Source organism: Nelusetta ayraudi, unplaced genomic scaffold (genome assembly GCF_046127955.1).
Source record: "Nelusetta ayraudi isolate G7.1 ecotype Tasmania unplaced genomic scaffold, CSIRO-AGI_Nayr_v1 ptg000155l, whole genome shotgun sequence".
NCBI lineage: Eukaryota > Metazoa > Chordata > Actinopteri > Tetraodontiformes > Monacanthidae > Nelusetta > Nelusetta ayraudi.
Genome location: NW_027466205.1, coordinates 524,471 through 537,716, shown reverse-complemented (window position 1 = coordinate 537,716; position 13,246 = coordinate 524,471). Strand labels below are relative to the sequence as shown.

Genomic DNA, 13,246 nt, shown 5'->3' with positions numbered 1-13,246 from the left:
GTTCAATATTCCAGCAACTGTTTCCATTACCCACAGAATTGCGAAAACCTAAATATCGCAATAAAAAACAAAAAAAAATGGTAATGGAAACGCCTAAACTTTGCTAAACCTCTCAAATCGCAAAAGAGATTTTTACGCTCTCATGAGGAGGTTTTTCCAGTACGTATCGATTTAAGAGGTGTATCGCAAAAGTGTCACGGAAACACCTTTTCGCATATACACGTCGCCGGATGCGACGTACGGGGTCACGTGGCCAGTGGTGAAAGTGAAAATCGCACATTATCTTTTGGACGGAGGAGGAAACTGATTTCTTTTTTTTTTTTTTTTTTTTTCAAAAACCATTCCTGACAGCAAACAATTGTAAACAAACAAAAGCAAACATGATTCTCGCATCAATTTCAATTTCGCATGTCAACTGTCATGGGAACGCAGCTTGTGGCAACGGTGAAGGAAATGGGTTAACCCAAGAGAAACTTGATTACTGCGTATCGCTCCAAGGTTGCTGGTTGAAGAAGTTGCCGTGGCAGCCGGAGCCCCCCCCCGTAAAGCAGAGGTGATGGCACCGTTGACCAAAACCCCAAAACCTACACGTGGGGTTTTTGTTTAGGCACTACTGACGGCCAGGTGCTTGGACAAACACGGCCTACTGTTGCTCTCCCTGCAGTTAACAGTTAGTCATTTAACCAAAGAAAACACGGCAGCCCAGGTATGCGACTCTTGTGTGCCGCGTGCACCTTTGCTAACAGTGAGTCACCGCCGTTTGCAAAGGCACAAGAGGCTTTTTCTGCTGTCAATTAACCCTGATAGTGTACCCTTATCGCGTTTGAGGAATGAGGTCATTCTCAAAATGCAAACAGGCACAAGGATAATGGTTGAGTGTTTCGCTGGATTGCTACTAAAGGGCGACTGTTTGCGCCCATAAAACGGGTGTTTCCAAGACGCATTTGTGTGCCGATCAAATTATACACCCGTGTTGATCACAAATAATTAACGCGATGGCTGAAATACGCGCTGGCCGGGGCGACAAGGCGCACCAGTTTTATTGCTTTATGCTTCGGATGTGGTTGCGCTCACGTGCATTCGTGTGTTTGCTTCTCAGTCGGGCCTTATGCCCAACTTCCTCGTAAATAGAGGGTTGTATCAAGGAAAACAAAATAAGCACGTCCACCCACGGGGCTTGACAAAAGTCACACGCACACAGGCACACACGCAGACAAACACAAACAATGGCTACAGACAGTCAAAGCCACATTTTGTGCTGACGATCACCGCTGGATTACCCCTTCATGGAGAGGGGGATCAGGACGACTTTGGCTGTCTCCCATTTTTTTTCAGTTATTTCAATAGCCCTCTGTTTTGGAGCAGGACATATGGTGCCGCCGGTGGGCCTACCGACGCTGGGTCCCGCGCAGCTGCTGCCACAATGCTGCCACAATGCTAGCTGGGGCCTGACCACGGAAATCCAGCCAAGCGGATGGCAGGTGACAAGTTCACGCTGACCAGCGGATCGCAACATCAAAACATCGTCGCGTCACACCCCCAACACACAACACTGAGGAGGCCAACGTAACCCAAACTGACCCCAGGTCTGGGACAGATTGCGCACTAATATTCCTGGTGTAAATTTGTGCAAAGTGTGTCAACACAAATGCAGTTTACGACTTAGAAACTCGCAAAATTGAATACGTGACCCTTACCAGTTGTTTGTTGTTGTTAATAAAGGCCTGGTGATATATTTTTGCATTGAGCACCACCATGCATACACACATGTATTCATTTCAGATAGCCTATCTGATAATGACGGCATGCTAGTTAATGTTAGTGTCTAGTGTGGTGCACTTTTGCACAAAAGTTTGCAAACGGTTCATTTCCCCCGAAAGGACTTCAGGAAACACTATATTTAAAAAAAAAAAAAAAAAAATCCATCAATATAAGGTAATTATAGCACAATATCCTCACTTATTTTCTTCACAACCGAAGATTATATAACGAGCAACCTGAACTATAAACTCCAGAAATTGAGCATGGCACGAAATGACATAACTTACGGCGGAGGGGGCGAGGCACAAGGAAGTCAAGTGGCAAGCCCAGGTAAAACACTAAGCGAGCGAGAGATCTGTGGCCCAACAAATCAAATCGGCGCACAGAGAGCCAACAGAGCCAGACGCGATGAAATGATTACATAAGACCAGCACAATTCCCAGACTGTTCCCCTACCGCATGAACCGCCCTGTGCCAGCGTAGCCCTGCTGCTTCCACCCTGCCAAAAGCATCTCCCCAGGACCTGGAGAGTCCTGCCCTGCACCATGGCGACCACCTTCATCCATCTTCATCCCATGTCATGCACAGCTCCCTCTTGTGCCAAGGCCCTAGTGGGTTTTTTTTGATGGCCGCGGCCTCTTATCTTTTTCTTTCAGCTGTCCAACTGCCGACGGGAAGAAAAAGGGACCAAATACTGAATAAAACAGGCACACAGCCACGGTGTGGCATTCTTGTTGTGTCTTTTTGCGGGTCGTGGAGATGACTGTGTCGCTTGACAAATGCCCACACAATCCTGACTTTTGAGAGGATGATGAGCCATGTTATCATTCATCTGAATGGTGTCTTTCGTCCATCTGGCTAAAACAGGGCAAAATCTAAAAATATGCAGACAAGCCTTCACACTCAAAGAGAAGCTGGCCTTTCAAAAGGCTTCTCACAACCTCTTACGTGGAACTCGGCCCACAAGAATGTGATAAGGGCCAAACTTTACAATGAGCCAGTTCAACCTCTAAGCCCTTAATTAGTCCTGGTCAGTTTAGATCCCATTTATGGACATTATCATTTCAATGGAGAAAAAAAAAATACACACAATGGTCCAAAACATCCCCACGCAGACTATACAAACCATTCATCTACGAAGTAACCGAATCCCGGAGGCATCGAGCCTGAGGTAGAGGTTTGTTAAAGATGAGCCCCAACCATGAATGTCTATGAGACAGGGAGTCTTCCATTGCAAAGCTCCAATAGGCTCCCTCCTACAATGGCAGTTGTGTGGCCTATTGGGCCGTCCTAAGTGAAGGCTAATTAGCAAGACATTATGGTGTGTCCACCAGCGCAGCAGGACTGGGGCTAATGTATAGAGACTGATTATTTAACCCCTCAACTACCATTCTGAGACACACACAAAGAGAAAACGACAGGTTCCCACCACACAGGGCCACGTAATGAAAAATCAGACCTGCATTTTTGTTTCGCCCAAATTATGAGCATGTTTCGATACGAGGACGATGGGACTCGAGAGGCAAAAGCGCAAATTCAGAAATGCTAGTCATGTATAAACGGGCAAAGAGACAAACGAGTGGGCCGCATGGGGCAGTCATTCAAGTCTCCCCCCCGCAAGGGGGAAGACTTGTGAGTCGTGAGCAAGGACCCGTTTTGAGTGCTGGAACCTCACTATTGTCCAAGGGGCCGCGAGCAAATAAGAGGGACTGGTCGCCTCATGGTCTTGCCACATGAAGCATTTATGGGATAATAAATCACAACGGCGGCGTTTCGCTTTTTTTTTTTTTTTTTTACGGGAAAGGAGAAATGGAGGCCGCGTATATCTTTGTCTTTGTCCGTGTGCGGCGGTTAGCAGCGGGAGGGTCGCAGGGACAGAGTTTGGGGATAGAGTTGTGGCTGCGTGAAAAAAAAGGGGTGGTGGCGGCGGCGGCGGCGGCGGCGTGGGGGTGGGCCGGTTTGGGATAGCACTCGCTCCCTTGGGGATTTGCTCCAAATTTACCCCTGCACCCCACTTCCCGGGCTCCAGCAGGGGTTATGAGAGGAGGAGAGGGCGAGGGACATTCCTGGGCATAATAAGCGGCGGCGCTGAATGAAGGCTGGAGGGGGATCAGACTCTGATCCTGATGAGAAGGAGGCCGCAGATCAGGAGCTGCTCCGAGGCTGCCAGTTAACACATAGCCAGGTTTTTACTTCATTAGCGTCATGGAAACCCGACATTCCAGCACCCTTGTTTGGGAGCACGGATGGCAGTGGCAGGAATGAGGGGCGCACGGAGAGCCGGAATGAAAACATTGTCGGATCTTTCAACATCAAGATGACACCGTAACAAGGATTGGGGGAAAAAAAAAAAAAAAAAAAAATTGGATGCCACTCTAGGCATTTAAATGCTACAAACCGAGAAACTTTAAGCTGCATCATGTCTCACATCCCCAATGCTGAATTTGGCCAAACTGGAAGGACTAAACTCTGATGACCCACCTCTTAATATAAGACGCGTCTCAAGTGGGACTAAGGCAACAAGGATGTCGCATAAGATTGAGCAGCGTGTCTTTCATCTCTCATCTACATACAGCATTGTCACTTGAATCGCCTTCAAACAGGCACCACTGCCACACTTGCAATGAGTCAATCGCCTCCGTGCCAACATGCCCACCGGGGAGAAATCAAGTTGGAGCACATGAAATAAACACATATTAAGAAAAAAAAAAAATCAATCACTGGTTCTTCTTGGAATTTGTTTCGCAGTTTGGCCATAGGTAAATTCCAATATGCGAGATGTTGAGCTGTGTCTTGGCTCGACTGATCAATTGCATCGTAACTAATAAATAAAGAGTGAAGCAAGTCTGATTTGGTGGTATTGGCAAAGTATCAGCTGACTGCCATTGGTGGCGAAAAACAGCCGGTGAACTGTAGCATGCAGATCAGGGGGTCGAATCAGAAGACGTGGACAGTTGAATTGACTGTTTAGAGTTGTCTTTCTTGTTTCTTGTTTCGAACAGGTGCCGCCGCCGCCGCCAGCAGAAAGCAGTGTTGTGCGGCGTAAGAAGGAGCCATTGTGCGGCTTCAAGCCGGACGTGTGGCAGATGGCCAAGAGATGCCGCGGGGTGATGCGGACGCCGGCGTTGAATAGGTCTCGGTGGCTGATTATTTTCTTTTCTTTGACGGGGATGAAAACACAGCAACGAAAACAGAACATTGCGGAACTTCCGACGTCAACACACAGATTTTGAACCGTGTCGTCAAGCGTTTGCCGCAGGGGCGTGGCGTGAACCATCCCTAATGTCATCAGGGAAACATTGAGACCTTACAAGAACTTTCTATTTACATTATGATAAGCACAACAGGTCGGTGTGGTTTGTTTTTCGAGCCAATCGGGGGCTCGAACAGATGACGCGGCCGCACGGTCTTGCTGTGTGCCATCATGCAACTCTCACCCCTAGATCTGGTATCAGTAGCTCGACTCTTAGAAAGTCCCCCCCCCCCCCCCCCGCCCCCCCCGGGCGGCCCTGACACAATATGACTTGGCAACATTCCTTTCCTTCTGACCCCTGGCTGTGTTCAGTCATGCATTGCAAATCATGTGAGCGATGTATTATTAATGCTTCGAAACACTGGTGTTTGGGGGGGGGGGGGGGGGGAGGAAGGGGGCGGCGGAGGAGGAAGAGGGGCGCGATTATCGCCACAAAAGCATGTGTGAAATCACTAAACATGTCACAACTGGGCTGGCGGAGGTCCGATCAACCGCGTGCGCCGCCGTCAATCGGAAGCCCGACCTCGCCTGTTCGCCCACCTCGACATCCCAGCGGACCATCTAGGACCGCTTGCGTGATCGCAGAGAAAAGAGTGCAAATCCTGGAGTCCTTTTTGAGGACTTGACCTCCCCCCCCCCCACCGGTTTCTTTTTTTGAGACAAGCAACCCAACGCGGGTCCAATGACCAATCACTGCTTCGCTCAACGCCCTTAAGTTTTCCTCCCCGGCTGGCCCGAGGTGAAATGCCACATTCTTTCACCCTCTCGTGGAGTGTCATTGGGGTGGGGGGGTGGGGGGGGTGCGCACAAAGCTAAAAATGACCCCGCCGTCCGACACCAAATTTGATTTCCCCCGGCCTATAAGGAGGGCCTCGCATGATAACCCCACTTAACCTTTTAACACCCGGGCGAGGGTCACTTCATTGGGTGGCCGCAAATTGCCTCTCGAGCCCCCCCACCCCCCATCTTCCCGAACGGGCTCCTCGCAGGGCCGGTAGCTGCCGCTCCGTCCGCCTGCAGACCACCGGCGCTCATCTCTTTGGATTAGCAGATTACATGCAGCTGCTAAAAGGCGGCCCGGGACTTTGCGTCGGCGGGCTTTGCACGCTCCTACGGTGCCGTTCCTCCCCGTCGCTTCCCCTTTGAAGCCCACCCCCACCCCCACCCCTTTTTTTTTTTTTTCCCATGACTGCGCGCACAAAGAGCCGGTGTTTAAAAGGAGAGCCCCGGGGCTAGACACACAAGCACCTTCTGCCTAGGTGGGGGGGCTTTCATGTTCCCCGCCCGGCAGGACGCTGCCTTTTGTCGCGCCAGTTAGCTGGTCGGCGGGGGTGACGAAATGGAAGGAAAATACACGCTTGTGGTGTACTGGAAGCAACCCGAGCACATTCATTGTGAAATTAAAATGTATGGTAGTTCGTAGAAATTAGGGATAAAAATTATTGATTAATTCATTAATCGTCAGTTGACTTTTTTTTTTTTTGTTTGTTTAAAAGTAACTTGTTCCAGTTATAGTATAGTATGTATATATATATATATGACAATCACAGCATCTACAGGTGAATTGCTCTTTCCTGCCACTACACAGTTAATGATATTAACTATCAGCGTGGAAAAAATGTAATTGCGACTTATTCAATTTAATCGATTAAATTCTTAATTGACAATTAATCCATAATCGATTTATTGTCGTTAACATTCCTAGTAGAAATTTTGAAGGTCTCTTCATCGTAAATAAACAGGCTTGTCCTAAAAAAAAGTTCCCTCTAGTCCGGTCCTTAAAGTTAAAAATGCAAAGGAGTCGGCGCGAAACAAGTGGCACCCAGAGAGTGGAGGAAGAACTTGTTCCCCCCCCCCCCCTTTCATTTCTCTTTGGAGCTGTCTGTCAAAGTGAGGAAAAGCAGGCGCGCGCGCACACACACACACACACACGAGCGCCAACACCGCCTGCTGTTGATGCAAAGCTCTGAATGCTGGCATTCCAACTATGCCTCCCTTTAAAAGAAGCTACAAATCCCCCCACGGTGCAACCTCTCGCTGGCAAGCCGAGCGGGTCAGGCATTAAGTCTTGAAGAGGCTCCGCCCCCGCTGCCCCGTTCTGTGCCACGACGTCGGGCGAAAGGGACATCGGCGGAGCAGCGAGCCGGGAGTACAAAGACGGGCCCCTTTTGAGTACACCTGTCAAGGGGAGAGGGGGGCGTGGGGGGTGGGGGGGAGCCGGGAGGTGAAGGAGCAGCCGCTGAGGAGGAGGAGGAGGTGGGGTGGCAGGAGACAAACGCGGCATTGAGAGCCAGCAGAGACCGTTTGGCTCGAGCATCCTAATCCCGTGAGAATAAGATGCGTGTGATGGAAAGCTGCTTTGGAAAGTCGCCACCTGACTGAAAAATGTTTTGAGGAGAGGAGAGGCTTTCGCGACTCCAAGTCATCGCGTAACTTCTGACGACGCGGGAGAGCAGAGACTGGGGGGGGGGGGGGGCGAGACTTTACAGCTCTGACTAATTATGCAAACTGAACTTGGACGCCGACGATTTAAGCGCGAAGGACGCTTGAAAAAAAAACAAACAAAAAAAAAAACGGGGTCGTTCCTCCAAACGGTTACAGTGAACAGCTCGTGCAGGTCGCAAGGCTTACATAAAAAGGGACGGAGTTATTCAAGAGCCGCGGCAGAAAAGCCGACCTGCACCTGCAGCCCCTCGAAAATATACCAAGCGTGTTAACGCCGAGGGGGCCTCCAGCAAGGCGCCCCCCCCCCCCCTCCTTTTCCATTCAGTGGCCGTTTATACAATACGCAGACGTAGACGCTCCCAAACACGGCGGCGTTTTTTTGTTTTTTAAGGTGAAATCCAACACCGCTTCTCGGAAGCAATTATATCTTATAATAGGCCATTCAATGGAGACTGAGTCATTACCCAGCGCGACGCTTTGGCAATTTCCCTCGCACCGTTGTCAGCTCCAGTTCCTTGAATGCCTCTCTCTCTTTCTCTCTCTCTCTCTCTCTCTCTCTCTCGTCCTTTTTTTGTTTTTTACACCCGATTGGACCTGATTTAAGTCTTACAAGACGGGCCAGACCCCAATTGGTCCTGGCTGTGCTTCACGCTCAGCCTGTTCTACCCCTTTCTGTTTCCTTTCACCGAGCACGGCGGCCGAGGCTCCTAAAAACCCCCGACGCGCCGCGGACAAAGACGGCGGAGGCGGCATCCGTCCCCCCACTGGCTACGTCGGCCTTTAACGAGATGCGAGCCCTCGGCCCCGCGGGGAGTCTGACCCGGCGACACGCGAGATAAGTTCCGTTTGAAACCCCGATCCGGGCCGCGGCTGAGCCTCGGCTATCCCCCCCCCCACCCCCACCCCCCTCCGCGCAGGTTGGAAGTCAACAAGTGTTGTTTTCCCGGAGGCTGAAACCCGGTGGTTACGCTGATGACAAGGTGAGGCAGAAATAAGCACCTGCGACCCGCGGCATCTCGCCGGTTCGCCGCGGCTGACTTCCCTTACACAGCGCCGGGCGAGCGGCGCTCTTCGCAGGACGGCATTCCCCCGCGGGACGTCCAATTAACGCGGCCTCGCATGACTTGAGATGACTTTAATCCAACGCGGGAGCAGCGGCTGCAGATTTGAGTTGCTGCTTAAGCTCATTCTGAGGATAAATTTCCCGTCTTTGTTGCAGGGCTTTAATCCCAGTAGAGGGCGAGGGGGGCGTGGGGTGGGGAGGGGGCTCCCTCTGATTAGACAGCCGAATGCGCAACGGTTAGATCTACAGTGGAGTGTCTCTATTGCATTAAAGGATTGAGGAAAAAACTGAAGCCCTCTCCACACGGGAACGATCTTGTGGAGCTCGTGAAGCGTTTGGAACAGCGCTCGGAAGCTCTTGACCCTCTCAAAACTCCAAACGTCTTGTGTAAAGTGTGGGAATCCCGCAGATTTATATCTTGAGTGTCTTGTAGACATTCGCAGTGTCCTGCCAACAGAGAAAACAGGGCACAGGGCTATAATTCTTACGGGGAGCGAGCGAGAGTGCGAGGCAAAGGCAGGGAGCTTCCTCGCAAGGGCTGCGACTTTGAGAACAACATACAAATCTTCCCATGCGGGCCAGGCCGTTAAATCCAAGACAGGACAGCCACTTGTGCGCAGCCGAGGACGAGTGGACGCGTCGTCCTCGGAGCGATCGCGCCAGAACGGCCGGCGTCATTTTGTTTATTTTTGTTCCGCCGCCGGCAGAGACGATTAAAGGAAAAAGAGGGTCTGCCATATGCGCCCAAACACTTTAAATCCCAGAGATCCCAAACCCCCTTAACGCTCGGGCAAGAGCTGCGCCTTCCCGACAAAGATCGCCCCCGAAGCAATTAAGGTAATGTAATAAATCCCGCTGGGCAGCTTAATTAGCAAGTGTGCGCTATGATTAAATCAAGATCTTTGGAGGATCCGAATTTGCGGCGTGTAACCGGACCTTTAAGAGCTGCCTTCAAAGGGGGGCCTGTTGTCTGGCGCGCACAATAATTCACAGTGGCTGCACCAAATGGACACGGTTAAAAAGGAACCATAAAAGGAACTTTTTTTTTTCTCTCGAGGCGAGATTGCAGGGCTTTACAGTGGATCCCACCCCAGCGGGGGAAAGACCGCCCCCAAACACATCCAGCCATTAGGAGAAGCCTGCAATGGTATGTGAGCAGAGAGAAAGAGAGAAAAAAAACACAACAACAACAACAAAAAAACAAAACAAACAAGCAGGGCTAATTTTAGGCTGGTATTTCGCAGGGGGTGATTTAGAATACAAATGACCAAAATAGCCTCCTGGCTTTCTCTGAGGATTCGAGACAGACCCACTTTCCCACCGAGCTTCTGCGCCGCAGCTCGACTTCAAAAACAAGGCAGACGGAGCGTTTTCCCACAGTGTTGCGTAAAACTCCAGACACGAGCGGTGAAACTCGGCCAAGCTCGACTTCGACGGAACTGAGAGGGGGGGGGCGTTTGCAGGGGGGGGCGGGGGGGACGCCTTCAAAGCAACGTTTGCCTCGCAGGTAATAGAATAGAATCACTCGACGAGGACCTGTAAAAAAAAAAAAAAAAAAAAAAAGGTGGCCAAGCGAAGGACGGACGCTTCCGTCGTGACTCGGTGCCCGGGAACAGACGCACACGGCTGACAACAATTGAGGAGGGCGCGGGGGGGGTCTTTGCAGGTTATACGTTAACAGGGGCGGTGACTAACAGTGACGGGATCGCTGCACGCGCGGCCATCCTTCCGAAAAGAATGACTGCGGTGCGGAAACATTTCCTTTTCTGGGATTCCCACCGGCGAGACGTGTCCGGTTGGAGCGTGAGAGGCGCGAAAAGCCTTCAACTGAAAGGCACGCGAAGAAAAAGTAGCCTATACTTTAAAGCAGCAATGTGATGCGCTGCATTGTTGCAACGTTTGCGTTGTCACTGCTGTTCATTATCATTATTTCTTTGAACTGGAACGAGGGAAAGCGAGGAGCGGTCACTCCCCGATGATGAAACTGTAAGCGACGTACTTTCGGTTCATTTCACTGCAATGTTTCTTCCATTATGTCGGTTGATATTTCCCGTAGAGCGACTGAATGTGTTTCAGAGGAAAATTCCGCATTAAACCAAGGGTACTCATTTTACACCTACGTTATTCTATCATTTCGAACAATTTGTATAGATTTTGATTAGGTATGCAAATTATCGATTAATTCATTAATCGTTAGTTGAATGGCCTTCTCGATGGATTAACAATTAAGTGATAAGTCACCCATTTTGACATTAGAGAACAGTAAAAACACCCCAAACATTTATCCTCTGACTTTAAGTTGACTTCTAATGAGTCACATTTCAACTACAAAGGAAAAGTTGTTTAAAAGCAACTTATGACCATCACAGCATCTACAGGTGAACTGCTCTTTCCTGCCACTGCACTGTTATGCAGGATGTTAACTAGCCATGTAAGAAAGAAAAGTTCGATCAATTGCGACTACTTTAATTTAATCGATTAAATTCTTAATCAGCAATTAATCGACCGATTAATCGATTAATTGCTAACATCCCTAATTTGGATTTTAGAAAAAAAAAACCTGTGTACGATACATATTTTAATGGGCAAGGCCAGGTAATAGGTCAATTGCCGCTTTGTGTCTATGCCACAGAAAATCAGACGCCTGCAAATAAAGAAAAAGCCAACAGTCCTTCACTGGCTAACAAGTGAACAGCCGTCCCTGAGAAGCATCTTAACATCACAACTTCAAATAGTGGGGCAAAGAAAAGGGTCACATTTCTTCGAGACTCTCCAGTAATTACAACACAGGACGATGCGGGTGCCGCCTCGATCACTGTTGTTGTTCCCCGTGCAAACAGAAGTGCTACATTCCATTTTTCAAAAGGACTTGCCGCAACACCTCGCGCCCCGCCGTTGCTTTCACTGCCAAGGGCGGCTGGCACAGAATGTTTTCTGCCATTGTGCTCGACGAGCATCGGAGTACAAAACGTACCGGTGACGCACCTGTCTCAGCCGGGGGCGGCAGGCCACGCGGGACGAGCCCTCCGGCTTCCTAAAAATAGGCGAGGGGATGCGGCAGCCCCGCGCTGCGCTGCTCCTGGCTGTTGCGTTGGAGGCCCTTCGGAGGCTCCCCCAACGGGTTTACCGCCGCAGAAGCACCAGGGACCGCCGCCGCCGCCACCGCCACGGCGTGGTCCGCTCTCCAGGCGTCCTCCGTGACCCCACTTAAAACCAGGCTCCGAGACGGTTAATCCCTTCCAGTGACAGGCACGGCCCTCCCTCAAAAGCGGTGCCCGCCGGAACGCGGCCGCGACCCCGGGGTGGGGTGGGGTGGGACGCAAACACGCAAAGATAACCGCGGCACAAAAAAAAAAAAAAAAAAAAAAAAAAAAAAACGCGCTCTCCGTCACCGAGTCACCTGGAGGCGATCTCCCGACGCAGGAAGGAGCGGCTTCTACCCGGGCGCCCGGCGATGTTCGAAAGAAAAAGAGAGGAGAAAAAAAAAAAAAAAGCCCCAAAGACGAAAACTCAACCGTGCGTCACTGAGCAGGCAACCCCGGCCGCCACTGAACGGCGGGGCCCACTCGCAGTTACCATTTATGGTGGACGAGCGCTGCTCCGAAAACAAACTGCGGTTTAATAAACAAAACGCTCTCGGTGGAATTTTTGTGAAGGGGCTCCCTCCACTCCCCCACCCCCCCTCCCCCTCCCCCTCTCCCTCCCCCGCCACCACCACCACCTCCTCTCCTCTCCTCTCCCCGGGAGAAATCCCACAGGCGCAGCTATTCTTGACTTGGGAAAGTAGCATTTCTGCACGAGCTGCCAGTTTGCAGCAGCGTGCAAAAAAAGTCTGTGGATTCTTCCTCCCACCCCCCAAGGTTGGGGGGTGTGCGTGGTGGTGGTGGTGGTGGTGGTGGTGGTGGGGGCACAATGGGTGTCAGACTCACGTCGTTGGCTGTGAATGCGGGCAGCGTTGCGAAGAGCCGTCCGAGGTGAATATTGCTCCCGGTGATTGGCCCCGTAAAAAAAAAAAAAAAGAAGCCACGGTTCACTTAGGTTTCAGTGAATGGCCGGGAATGGGGGGGGGGGCTGTGGGTGGGGGGGGTAATGAGAGGTTTGAACCATTGTGAAGGCCTTGCAGAGACAATATGGCCATAAATTAGAGCGGGGGATTTAAATCACATCCAATCAGGGCGCAAGTCAGTAACACCCCCCTTCGCCCCCCCACGCCCCTCCGACAATCTGTTTGCAAGGTCCGACAAAGCGGCGAGTGCTGACCCCAAACACTGACCCCCTTCATTGGGGGATCTTTACGGGGCGACAAGTACAAAAAGCAGTTTAGATTTGACAACAAAATAAAAAAAAAAGTCCTCGCTCGGCGTCCCCAACGAGAAATGGCCACGTTTTTCAGACTTTGTTTACGTCTTCTTCTTGTTTTTTTTCCTTTCGGGGATCGCAATGACCTCCTCAGCCAAATCTGCTTTTGACATCCCTTACCGGCCCATTTTGGAAAATTTGCCCTTTCCTGTATTTAGCCGAAATAAGCCCCCCCCCCCCCACCAGTGGGAATACAATGGCCCCCGCAATCACATGTTGGCATCTCGGCCTTCTGCATTTGCATAACTAAGCTCACGCTTACTGGAATTGTGTATTGTGTGTCCTTTGCATTAGCGGCGGCCTCGTCACAAAGGCATTCCTTTCGGGTGGGGGGAGCTGACGAGGGAGGGATGGGTCGCTTTTAT

At 50.8% G+C, this 13,246-nt stretch overlaps 1 protein-coding gene across 2 annotated transcripts in view; it reads right to left on the bottom strand.

Annotated features, from left to right (window-relative positions):
- Window positions 1-13,246, bottom strand: part of arhgap29a (Rho GTPase activating protein 29a) — a 33,277-nt gene that overhangs the window by 16,445 nt on the left and 3,586 nt on the right. The window lies entirely within an intron of this gene.